Source organism: Anolis carolinensis, chromosome 4 (genome assembly GCF_035594765.1).
Source record: "Anolis carolinensis isolate JA03-04 chromosome 4, rAnoCar3.1.pri, whole genome shotgun sequence".
NCBI classification, from domain to species: Eukaryota; Metazoa; Chordata; class Lepidosauria; order Squamata; family Dactyloidae; genus Anolis; species Anolis carolinensis.
This window is the reverse complement of record NC_085844.1, coordinates 99,412,326-99,423,709: the sequence shown is the minus strand read 5'-3', so window position 1 is coordinate 99,423,709 and position 11,384 is coordinate 99,412,326.

Below are 11,384 nucleotides of genomic sequence, written 5' to 3'. Positions count from 1 at the left end.
AATATTCAGCTTCATGCTGGTCCATTTGTTACAGCTGTCTATGGCCCAATCACTACCGTAATTATTGAGCTGTTATTTCTCTCATTTCAGAATGTAGAGGCTAATGTTGAGAAGAAGAAAAAAACACTGCTTTTTCTTGTAATAAATGTTATTCATAAACAAGGCAAGATATTTTTCATTTGATTTGATTCCATGGCTTTATAGACCATATCTTTTGTTTCACTGGACCCTTGAAATAGGACTCCAAAAAACATGACCCCAAGTGTAAATGATACCTTGTTTTTCTTCATTTTTTCAAATCATTTTATGGAATCCTCTATCTGGAACTTTCAATCTCAGAGGAAATTTCTAAGAGTGAGAGAGGAGATCAAGATCCTTATTTTAATTTAACATCCACTCTGCCTCTTTTCTTGTCACAGTTCTTTCAATACTATTCACCTTTTATATAGAAAGTGTTATGATTGAGCCTCATGGCTCTGTTACTGGCAGACGTGGGCGTAAGACTCCTCGAGAGTCAGATACTCTCGAGGAGCGAGAAAGAAAGAGACTGCGAGATATCTTTGCAGCACCATCTGACGAAGAGTCTTTTGAGGGGTTTACGGAGAGAATGGAGGAGGGGCTGGTTAGCTCGGAGGAGGATGAGATGGATTGGACTCGGGTGAGGGAGGAATTGGGTGCCACTGGCAATGATGGGATGGAAGATGAATGGGGACCTTCAGGATTAGACCCATGGACAAGCTGGAGGGATGGGACGGGATCCACAGCTGGGGATGCTGTGGGGCGTAGTCAGAGGTGTTCCAGCTCTGATGAGGAAAGTGATGAGGAAACGCCCGGGTTAAGGAGGGCAGCTGATAGTGATGAGGATTTGTAACTGGCATAAAATGAGGCTTGGGAGCAATTGCAAATTGCGTTGGGCAAGGTAATCTGGACGAACGCTTGGGATCTGTGTGGGACGCTTTCCTGAAGACTGGTGTGTTTTCGTGTGCTGATACGTAAGTTGTTTTGGAATTTGGGGTCAGACGGTGGGAGGAATTGTGTGGGCTTTTGTTTGTGCAAACTTGTGCTTAATCTCATTAGCTTTGACCTTCCGTCGTCTTCTTGACGGACGCCATCTCCTGTTTTGGATTTCGGACTGAACTGACCACGGCTTGACTTCCCCCTACTCGGACTTGGTGAATCTACAAACGTCTGCTTCTGGCTTGAACTACGGAAAGGAACTGGGTCTACTCTACTGCTTCAATCCTCGGCTGATCTGTGTGTATTGGAAATCTTGCCTGCTGTGTGGAGGAGTGACTCAAGTTACTCAAAGCACAGTGCTGGCAGCAGAGAGGAATCTGCTGCCAATTAATTGCATTCTTTTGAACACTTTGTTCCCCGGCTTCTGTTTTGTTTATCCCCAGGCTGAAGCAAGCTGTTTTGTTTTTACCCGGATTAAACTCCGGTTTAATCCGGTTTATCTTTTGAACGTTTTTCCTTGTCCCTTTTTGCTTTTAAAGGCTAATACTGCCTGGCCCTTGTATTTTACGGGCATTTTGAGTTCTGTTATCCAATAAACTCTGTTATCTTTGATCTTGTGGCGTTCTGTCCTTGACAGAAAGATTCCTCTTCTCAAATCTCCACTTTCCTTCAGCCTTGTTACATCTAAGAGCCCTTGAAACCCCTTTTCCTGGCCATCTGCAGCATTAAAAACTTTAACCTTATTTTACAAGTGCCTTCTTTTTATGAAGAAAATGGCATGAGAACTTTAGCTCCAGATATTTCTAAAGTGAAATTTTAAATACATACAGGTAGCATGCAAATATAATGCAGTAGGTAGCATGCAAATATAATATTTTCATACATTGTAAAATTATACATTGTTTTATTATGTACTAGCTTGGGGGCCCGGTGGTGCCTGGGTTATTGGAGAATGGGGCCTAGGGGAGAAGATGGCATCCTGTTTTTCGGCCTAGCAGAGCCTAGCAGCCTGCAAAGGCCGAGACATGTCAGTAGAAGCGCTGAAGGGGGGTGAGGGGGTAGAAGTTTTCATAAACATACCCACAATCATTGTTTAAAAGGAAGCATTAAAACATAATTATTTTCCATCATTAGTTGGATTAAGAATGTTGTGAATGTGTGAGTGAACTGTAATTCCTAGCACCCAAAGTTTTTTATTATCAGTATGCACAGTTGGCCATGTTGGGTCTATTTGGTCCAGATCCATTGTCAGTGGGTTCATGGGTCCTAGAGGTTATGTGTGTCAAGTTTGGTCCATGTCCGGCCTTCCTTGTTGTCCCAGTGGTGTTTTTGATTACAAAGGTGTAGGACAAAGGCTGTTAAGTGTACCAAAGCTAGCGTCGTTCTGAGGAGAGAGAGTAGGCTGAACGAAGCCTGCTGGTAGTAGTTTTTGCCTCAGGGGTCCCAGTGGCCTGTGAAAGTGGAGGTCAATCAGAAAGCTGGCCCATAATCCAGCCAGCCAATCAGAAAGCTGGCCCATATTCCGCCAGGCCAATCAAAACACTTGCACATATTCTGCCTGGCCAATCAAAACACTGGCACATACACACATACAAACATTCACTTTTATTATATATATAGATATATAGATTTATATCTCGCCTCTTTTTATGACTGCATATAGTCCCTAAAGAAGGCTTTTGGAAGCCTATAAAGATGAAATATGTTTGGCTTTTTTGTCAAAAAACCATTCATTTATTCAGCACCTTAATATATGTCTCCTTTTTCCCCTGCTGATTTTATTGGGTTCTTTCATCATTGCTTTCAAGTTGAGATAGAACCAGCAGTAAAGATTTGTTAGGATTTTTTATGTATTAGGAGGGAAACTACCCCAAAACAGCAGAGCATCCAAAAATTGAAAACACATGATACATATAGTTGAGCATTCAGCAAACAGCAAGCAGAGTGTGAAATGTCATGTGGCTGTAAATAATTTAAAGCTTAGGAGGCAAAGATGCAGAGTTCTGTCTTTAGAATCACAGAAGGTTTATTTACAAAAATAACTACATTTCTTAATAGTAAAGAACTGGGTCCTAGCTACTCTATAACTTCATCTCTTCTAGGGTTCAAAGAAGAGGGGAAAATCTCCAAGCATTATATCTCTCCTGACACACAAGCAGAGAGAGATCTCAATACACACAGCACACACTAAGATGTAAAAGTAGAAGTCAAAAGACAAAAGGCATGCACCTGGAAAGTATCCATTATACACAACCAATCAGAAGGAGAGCAGATACAGAGAGGAGTGAAGAAACAGATATATTCCAACTGTCATTCAAGAGGCATGGGAGAAAGGATTTCCCTCAGCCTATTCTAAAGCAAACTTTTTTTGTGTGTCAGCAGCGACATGAGAAACTGCAAGTCACTTCTAGTGTGAGAGAATTGGCCATCTGCAAGGACGTTGCCAGGGGATGTCTCAATGTTTTGATGTTTTTACCATCCTTGTGGGAGGCTTCTCTCATGTCCTCATATGGAGCTGATAGAGGGAGCTCATCTGCGCTCTCCCTGGGTTGGATTCAAACCAGCAACCTTCAGGTCAGCAACCCAACCTTCAAATCAGCAGTCCTGCCAACATAAGGGTTTAACCCACAGCACTACAGAGGGCGCTAACTAAGTAACTCTTTCTCATTGAGGACTGCAGACTTGGGTAGTGTGGGGTTGAACTCCAACACAATTCACTACATTTTTTGGACAAACTGGAAACTATATAGGTGTCGAAAGGTGGAGATATACTGGTTACTGGTCCAGTGTATTGAATACTCAAATTTCAGGAAGGCACTAATGATTGATCCAGAAAAAATGACTTTAAAATATTATCTTGTTTCAGAATATTATATTTACAGAGAGTTCTGTACCCTTCTGAAATTGCATCAGTTGATTGACCGGTGATGTTATGCGTGTTTTTGGGTCCAAAGGAAATAAGTAATTTAGTAGAAGCAAATGGGACTGAAATAAATGAGAATTTTAAAGATCAAGTTATATAAGATACATGCAGGCAAAAGATATCTTCAGCTCAGTCACAGAAGTCAATAAAGTTATGATAAATTATACCAACTGAAGGCCTGACCTGCATGATTTTATGTACATTAGCTGTGGTATTTGAAACACAGCCTTTATGTACTTGGAGTTTATTGAAAATACATAATAATAATAAAGTAAGTTGCATTGGGATGGTCATTGCGACCTCTGATGATGGGAGAAGGAGAGACGGTCCCTAAGGTATGATGGGCCCTGGCCGTAAAGAATTTAAAGGTCAGAACTAGCATCTTATATAGACCACGGTAATCAGTTGGAAGCCAATGTAAATGCTGCAGCACTGGTGTTATATGGCATTTCATGGGTGTTCTTGTGAATAGCTTGGCTGCCGCATTCTGAACAATACGGAACTTTCGGGTCGTAGACATCAGAAGGCCAACATACAGGGCGTTGCAATAGTCCAGCCTAGACGTGACCGTGGCATGGATGACTGTTGCCAGAGCCTCATCAGATAGATAGGGTGCCAATTGCCTCGCTTGTCGTAGATGGAAAAAGGCCTGTTTGCTGGCAGCAGGGACCTGAGGTTCCATTGTCAGCTGTGAATCCAAAACGACACCCAAGCTCTTAACGGTAGGCGAAGGAGATAGGGCAGCACCATCGAAGGTGGGTAGCAAATGGGTCAGACCAATCGAGTGGCAATGCCAGAGAATCTCAGTCTTCGCCGGGTTCACCTTCAGTCTACTAGCATGTAGCCAGTTCGACAGAGCCTCCAGACATAAGGTGAAATTGTCTGGTACTGACATTGCTCCAGGCTCCAAGCGCAAAAGGACTTGGGTGTCATCTGCATATTGATAGCAGTCTAGGCCGAAACTCCGAGCCAAATTAGCAAGGGGTCTGACGTAGATATTGAAGAGAAGTGGGGAGAGAATTGCACCTTGGGGTAGCCCACATAGGAGGGAAGATCTTTCAGAGACTTGATCCATATACTCCATGCATTGGCTCCGGTTTTGGAGAAATGAGTTGAACCAATTGAGGGCCTGACTGTGAACTCCGGACATGGCAAGACGGTGAATCATTAGATCGTAGTCAACGGTGTCAAACGCTGCGGTAAGGTTGAGAAGTACCAGTAGCGCTGATCCGCCGCTATCAGACTGGAGACGAAGTTCATCTGTAATGGCAACCAGGACTGTCTCCGTCCCATGGCCAAGGCGGAAACCTGACTGGAAAGGGTCCAGGCTGGCTGTATCATCCAAAAATTGTTGCAATTGTCCCAGTACTCTATCATCTTACCTAAGAATTGAAGTTTAAAGACAAGATGATAATTGGCAAGGGTCATGGGATCCAAGCTAGGCTTCTTTAGCAAGGGACGAACCCTTGCCTCTTTTAGGTTGTCCGGGAAGATCAAGAGAGTCATTGATTATATTACTCAACGGATCGAGTAGACCTTTCAGGCAGCTCTTCACCAGCCAAGAGGGGCACAGATCAAGGGAACAGGTGGTTGGTTTTGCAACAGCCAGGATTCTAGCGACATCTTCCCTGTCAAGCAGAGTAAATCGGCCAAAGATAGGCCCACTAAGCGGCCACGAAGTCTCGAGCTCACTCAAGGTATCAACTGTAGGGGGCAGTTCCTGCCGAAGCACTGTGATTTTATCAGTGAAAAACTTCTGGAATGCCACTGCTGTAAGAGCCGTGATTGCTGGGTTTTGGACTAAGGGAGCTGGACTGGTCAAAGCACGAACGATTTTGAATAATTGTGCTGGGCGCGATCTAGCAGAGGCTATTAAGGAGGAATTGTAAGATTTTTTAGCGTCCTTGACGGCTGATTCGTAGGACCTGCGAAAAGCCTTGAAAGCGGACAGTGACACCTCATCGGGTTTCCGTCGCCACCGACATTCCAGCCGCTTTCGTACTTGCTTCATCGTCCGTAGCTCATTAGTGTACCAGGGAGGGCGATTCCGGTGAGGGCGAAGGAGGCGTCTGGGGGCAATTTCATCCAAGGCAGCCAACAAACTGACATTCCAGTTCTTGACTAGCTCATTGAGAGTGACGCACAGAGTTCCCAGGCCTTTAAGGGCATTCAAGAACCTAGCAGGTTCCATGAGTCTCCTAGACCGAGCAAAGATTGGTTTGGCAAGATGGGGAGGAGGAGATGGAATCTCAATCCGCACCTTCAGGACAGCGTGATCAGACCAGGGGACATCAATTACCGCGGATAGAGATGTTCGTACTCCAATATTAAAAATCAAGTCAAGAGTGTGACCAGCCCGATGAGTAGGGCGAGTCTTGAGTAATGAGAGCCCCAGAGCTTCAAAGGTCGGTACTAGGTCCTTAGTCACTGATGAAGATGACAGTGCCTCGACATGTACATTAAAGTCACCCAGAACAATAAGTCTGGGGAACTTCAAGACCCAGTCCGCCACAAGATCTAATAAATTAAGGAGACTCTCTCCCAGAGACCCAGGTGTGCAGTAAACTACAAGAATGGCTAGGGATTCCCTACTAGCCAAGACCGCACCTGTGGCCTTAGCATAAAAGATTATTAAGTTTACAGTCTGGTTGCTGGAGGTAATGCCTTGTTGGATAGTGTTATTGTGAACTTGTGTGGCTGACTTTGTGAACTTTGGACCGGAACTTGACTTAAGTACTTTGGACTCTGTCTTATAATTAGATATAGTGTTATTTACTGGCTTATTGATCACAGAATGTGGACACTGACTTAGTGGTAGTGGGATTGTGGATTTAGACTTTGCTTCAAGAATTTTCTGTGCATGACCTTTGGACTTGTAGAGCTAATCTTGGGGTCAAGTTTTTTTAAAAAAAACCTCTAGAATTTTGGTATTCAAGAGACTGTAAACAATAAGGATTTCAGAAGCTGCTGGAAGATTTATACATAGTTGACTCTGGCTATCAGGTGTTTGATTAGTCAGAATTTTCCTTTTAACAGATGTTGATTTTAATGAAGCTGTTTTTTCCTTCAACATCAAAAGAGGAGGAGAACTCTATTTGGGACTTATCAAATCTTGCAGAGCAGAAGAGCCCCTCACCTGCTTCAGTCTAATGATGAAAACAACATTCAGAAATTTGATGTAAAATAAGATTTTCATTTGTCGAGACACTCTGACAAACCCATCTGGACTGACATGAATCTTTGTAGTTTGAAACTTATTCTGCACAAAATTGTATGTGGTTGTTCTGTGCATAAAACAAAGTGCTTTAACTGGGAATTTTGTACAAAATTCATATATGGTTGAGTTGCATAGAAAACAATTTTTCTATACAAAGGAATCATTTATGGATTTTCTGCAGAATGTTCTGAATTGTAACATTTTCATGCTGCAGAAAGAAAATTATGAAAATTACTGATTCCTTTCTTCAAGATGAAGGAAGGAATGAGTAATTTTGGTAAACAGGTTCTCATATTTGGGGAGGATGTTGTCAGCTGGAGCCAAAACCTACTCATAATCCAACTTTTCTGAAACAGATTACTTTGATTCCAGAGGGTTATGACATGAGCAAACAATTGCTACTTAATTGATGGCTTGTACATGCAGATTTGCCACTTGTTGATCACAACATCAAAAAATGTCTCTTAAATAGGACACATGCAGTATCCAGCATAACTTTAGGCATATGGCTTCTAGATGGAACCAGTTCATGCCCCATACAATCATAGAGTTGTGAATAGCTATGGAGACCATTTAGTTTAGTGCCTTCCTTAGCAACAACATTCCTGACAGGTGGTCATCCAAACTCTGTTTAAATAACTCCACTAAAAAAGGGATCACTGCTTCCTGAGACAGTTTATCCCACTATCAAATGGTTCATCCAGATATTAGGCAATATCTACTCTTCTGTAATTATTACCTATTAGTTTTACTGCTGTTCCCAGAACAATACAAAACAAATCTAATCCTTCTATCTGACATCTTTTCACCACCACCATTTCTCCATTTTATTTTCTCATCTTTAGCCTAAATACAGCCATATCTTTTCATTCTTCATCAGGTTTGGTTTATAGATTCCTTGCGTTCCTGATTTCCCTCCTCTCAAGATACAAAATCGCTCAATGTTCATATTTAAATATGGTGCCTAGAATGTTACCATGTTTTCAATGTTTGATCCACACAGAATTGAACTATTGCATCTACGCACGTTTATAGTATGTTTCTGTCAATGCTCACTTCAACTGCAGTGACTTCATTTTCTGACTTACAGTGCATTGCTGGCTTATGTTCGATTGGAATCCATTAAACATCTAGAATCTTTTCACAGATACTATTTCCAGGTTATATCTCTCTCACCATAGTCTCATGCCCTTGATTGCCGGGGGGAGGGGGTTACTTAAATGCAGGAACCTTCAGTTAAATCTGTATCATTACATCTTCTTGGTTTTAATCTTGCTTCCAGTGCATGAACATTGGTTTGAATCATGATTCTGTCTTCTATGGTGTTTAGATCTACATTATAAGTAGGAATATGTAAACATTTATAAACTCTGCATCCATATACTTCTCAATTTACTAAATCCACATCTGTGCACAGTCACACCAGTTTTCTTCATTTTTTAAACAGAGTGAATCCCATTCTTTTTAGTCCCTCCCACTCTCACCCAAATATGCACATCCTATACACATTTTTAAAACTCAGATTTAGTTCTAGGGCACTGGGATAAAATATGTGCTTTTTATGCTATCAGAAATGTGTGTCTGATTACTTGCCTCAGAGATATGCCAACAGAGCAATGAATCTTGGTCTCTCTAGGGATGGAGTTCCAGAGTCTTGGAGTACCCACCAAAAAGACAATTTCCTTTCTTCCCATCAAACATACTTGAGCAGGTGATGGGACAGAGAAAATACCCTTTCCAGATTATTATAGGGTTCTAACAGGCTCATATATATATATAAAAACAACAACGGCCTTTTAATAACCCAGATTGAAGCCCTATACAGCTTTATAGGTTACAGCAAGCATTTTGAATTGTGCCTGAAAATGGAAATATGACAGCTACCTCAGTCATTTCCAGTATCATCCATTGAATGCTTTGATAAGCTTTTTAAAATCTACTACTGTGGTACATACTTATTTTAATAAGTAACTATTTCCCATTTCTTAAAATAAACTAGAATAGGGTTGAACAACTTGTGGCTCTCCTGATGTTGATGAACTACAATTCACATCAGTTGAATGCTGCTTAGCCAATGCTGAAGCATTATAATTGTTGGCCAAACCATGATGATGCCACAAGTTTCCCATTCCAGGAGTAAAGCATTGTCCAAATGCATCCATGCCTAAAAGAAAGACATTTCAGGAATATGTTAAGGATAATAAAGGATGAAAAACAGCACACACAAACATTTAAGCAGGCAAATACAAAGACAACACGCGTGCTTTTGTATGCACAACTGATATCTTTTAGGTGAGTTGTCTACCATACAGAAGAAAGGAATATTTTCTGGGTAGATAAAACTTCTGAAATTTTCACATCCACCTTTTTAACCTTTCTAACACTGCCAATTCATAGTTATCAAAATGCGCATAAACATGTGCTCTTGCAACAATGCTAATTTATAATTGATTATCACGACCTTACAGGTTTCTTTTTATGTTTTGAAGCCACATCTAAAATATGGGCACAAAGAATATTGGGTGTGGTAGCTATATAGGTGCAGTTGTATACGTAGATATTAGATTTGTGCAAAATCATCATTAGTCCTTGTAAGTCGGATAAAATTCATTAAATTCATACTTACGATGCAATACCTGACACATGGGCATGGCTTGCAGCAAAAACCTAAGAACAAATCTTACCCAATACTTTTTCATTTGAGTTTAGTAAACTTTGGAAGCTTCCCAAAGTCAGTTTTCATTTTTAGCTCAAGTGAGCAAAGCAAAACTAAAAAAAACTGCCATTCCTCTAAAGCAGTGGTTCTCGACCTGTGGGTCCCCAGATGATTTGGCCTTCAACTCCCAGAAATCCTAACAGCTGATAAACTGGCTGGGATTTTTGGGAGTTGTAGGTCAAAACACCGTGGACCATGACTTGCTGATCCATTGATTGGCTATGTCTGGTGTACGAGGTTTAGCTCTTCAATGGTTCAATTCATTTCTTCGGGACCGGAGACAGAGGGTGGAGTGGTTAGGCCAAAGCCCTGAGACCTCCTGCCTTTGCTGTGGAGTTCCCCAAGGTGCTATCCTTTCACCCCTGCTATTTAACATCTACGTCCGACCACTTGCTTTGGCATAGAGTGCTACCAGTATGCAGATGATACCCAGCTACTCTTGCGTCTCGAACCTGGGACAACCACGATTCCTGGGAACTTTAAGCTGTGTTTGGAAGCAGTGATGAGTTGGCTGTGTGCGAGTAGACAAAAATGAATCCCGCAAAAACTGAGATACTCTGGCCCGGCCAGCCACCAGAGTTAATCCAGTCACTGCCTGATTTCGATGGGGAAGTTCTGGTTCCATCTGCTACTGTTAAAAGCCTGGGGGTTGTGTTGGGCTCATCGCTGACAATGGAGGCCCAGATCACTGCCATAAGTAAGCAGGCCTTTTTTCATCTTCGCCAGGCAAGGAAATTGGCATCCTACCTTTCGTCATAAGCATTGGCAATGGTAATCCATGCAACAGTCACCACTAGGTCGTATTATTGTAACGCTTTATACGCCGGCCTTCTGAAGATAAAAACCCAAAAGATCCAAATAGTCCAAAATGCGGCGGCCAGGCTGCTAGCGGGATCATCTATAAGAAACCATATCTTACAAGATATTCATCCTGACATTTAGAGCTCGAAATGGCCAAGGACCATTATATCTTAGGGACCTCCTCATTCCTTTTTTCCATCAGTGGTCACCTCGATCCTCCCAGAAAAATCTCCTATACGTACTGGGCTCTAGGGAGGTACACCTGGAAGATACAAGGCGTAAAGCCTTTTCGACTTATGCTCCAGTTCTGTGGAACTCATTGCCTCCATATATTAGAGCAATAACGGAGTTGCGACTTTTTGTAAAAGCGCTCAAGACTTGGCTGTTTGGTTGTGCATTTAAGTAAATCAGATCTAATTTGCCAAATAGTCTGTGCTGAATGTTTTTAAGTTGAATATTTTTATATTGTGGAATATTTTAAATTGTAAGTCACTTGGAGCACTCTGGTGGAGAGCGTCTAATTAAGAAATAAAGTGAAGTGAAGTGAAAACACCTGGGGACCCACAGGTTGAGAACAACTGTTCTAAATTAATGGGAAGAATTAGGGAGAAAGCAGAGTTCATTAGGAAAGAGATTGAGAAAACACAGAATTTTAGGAAATGTAATTTGGGAAGGTGAGGAGCCCTATGCTAGAGAATGCAAAAAGCCCTGTCCTAAACTACATTTCCCATAATTCTGCTCAGCATCAGAAAGTCCCAATTAGGATAGGG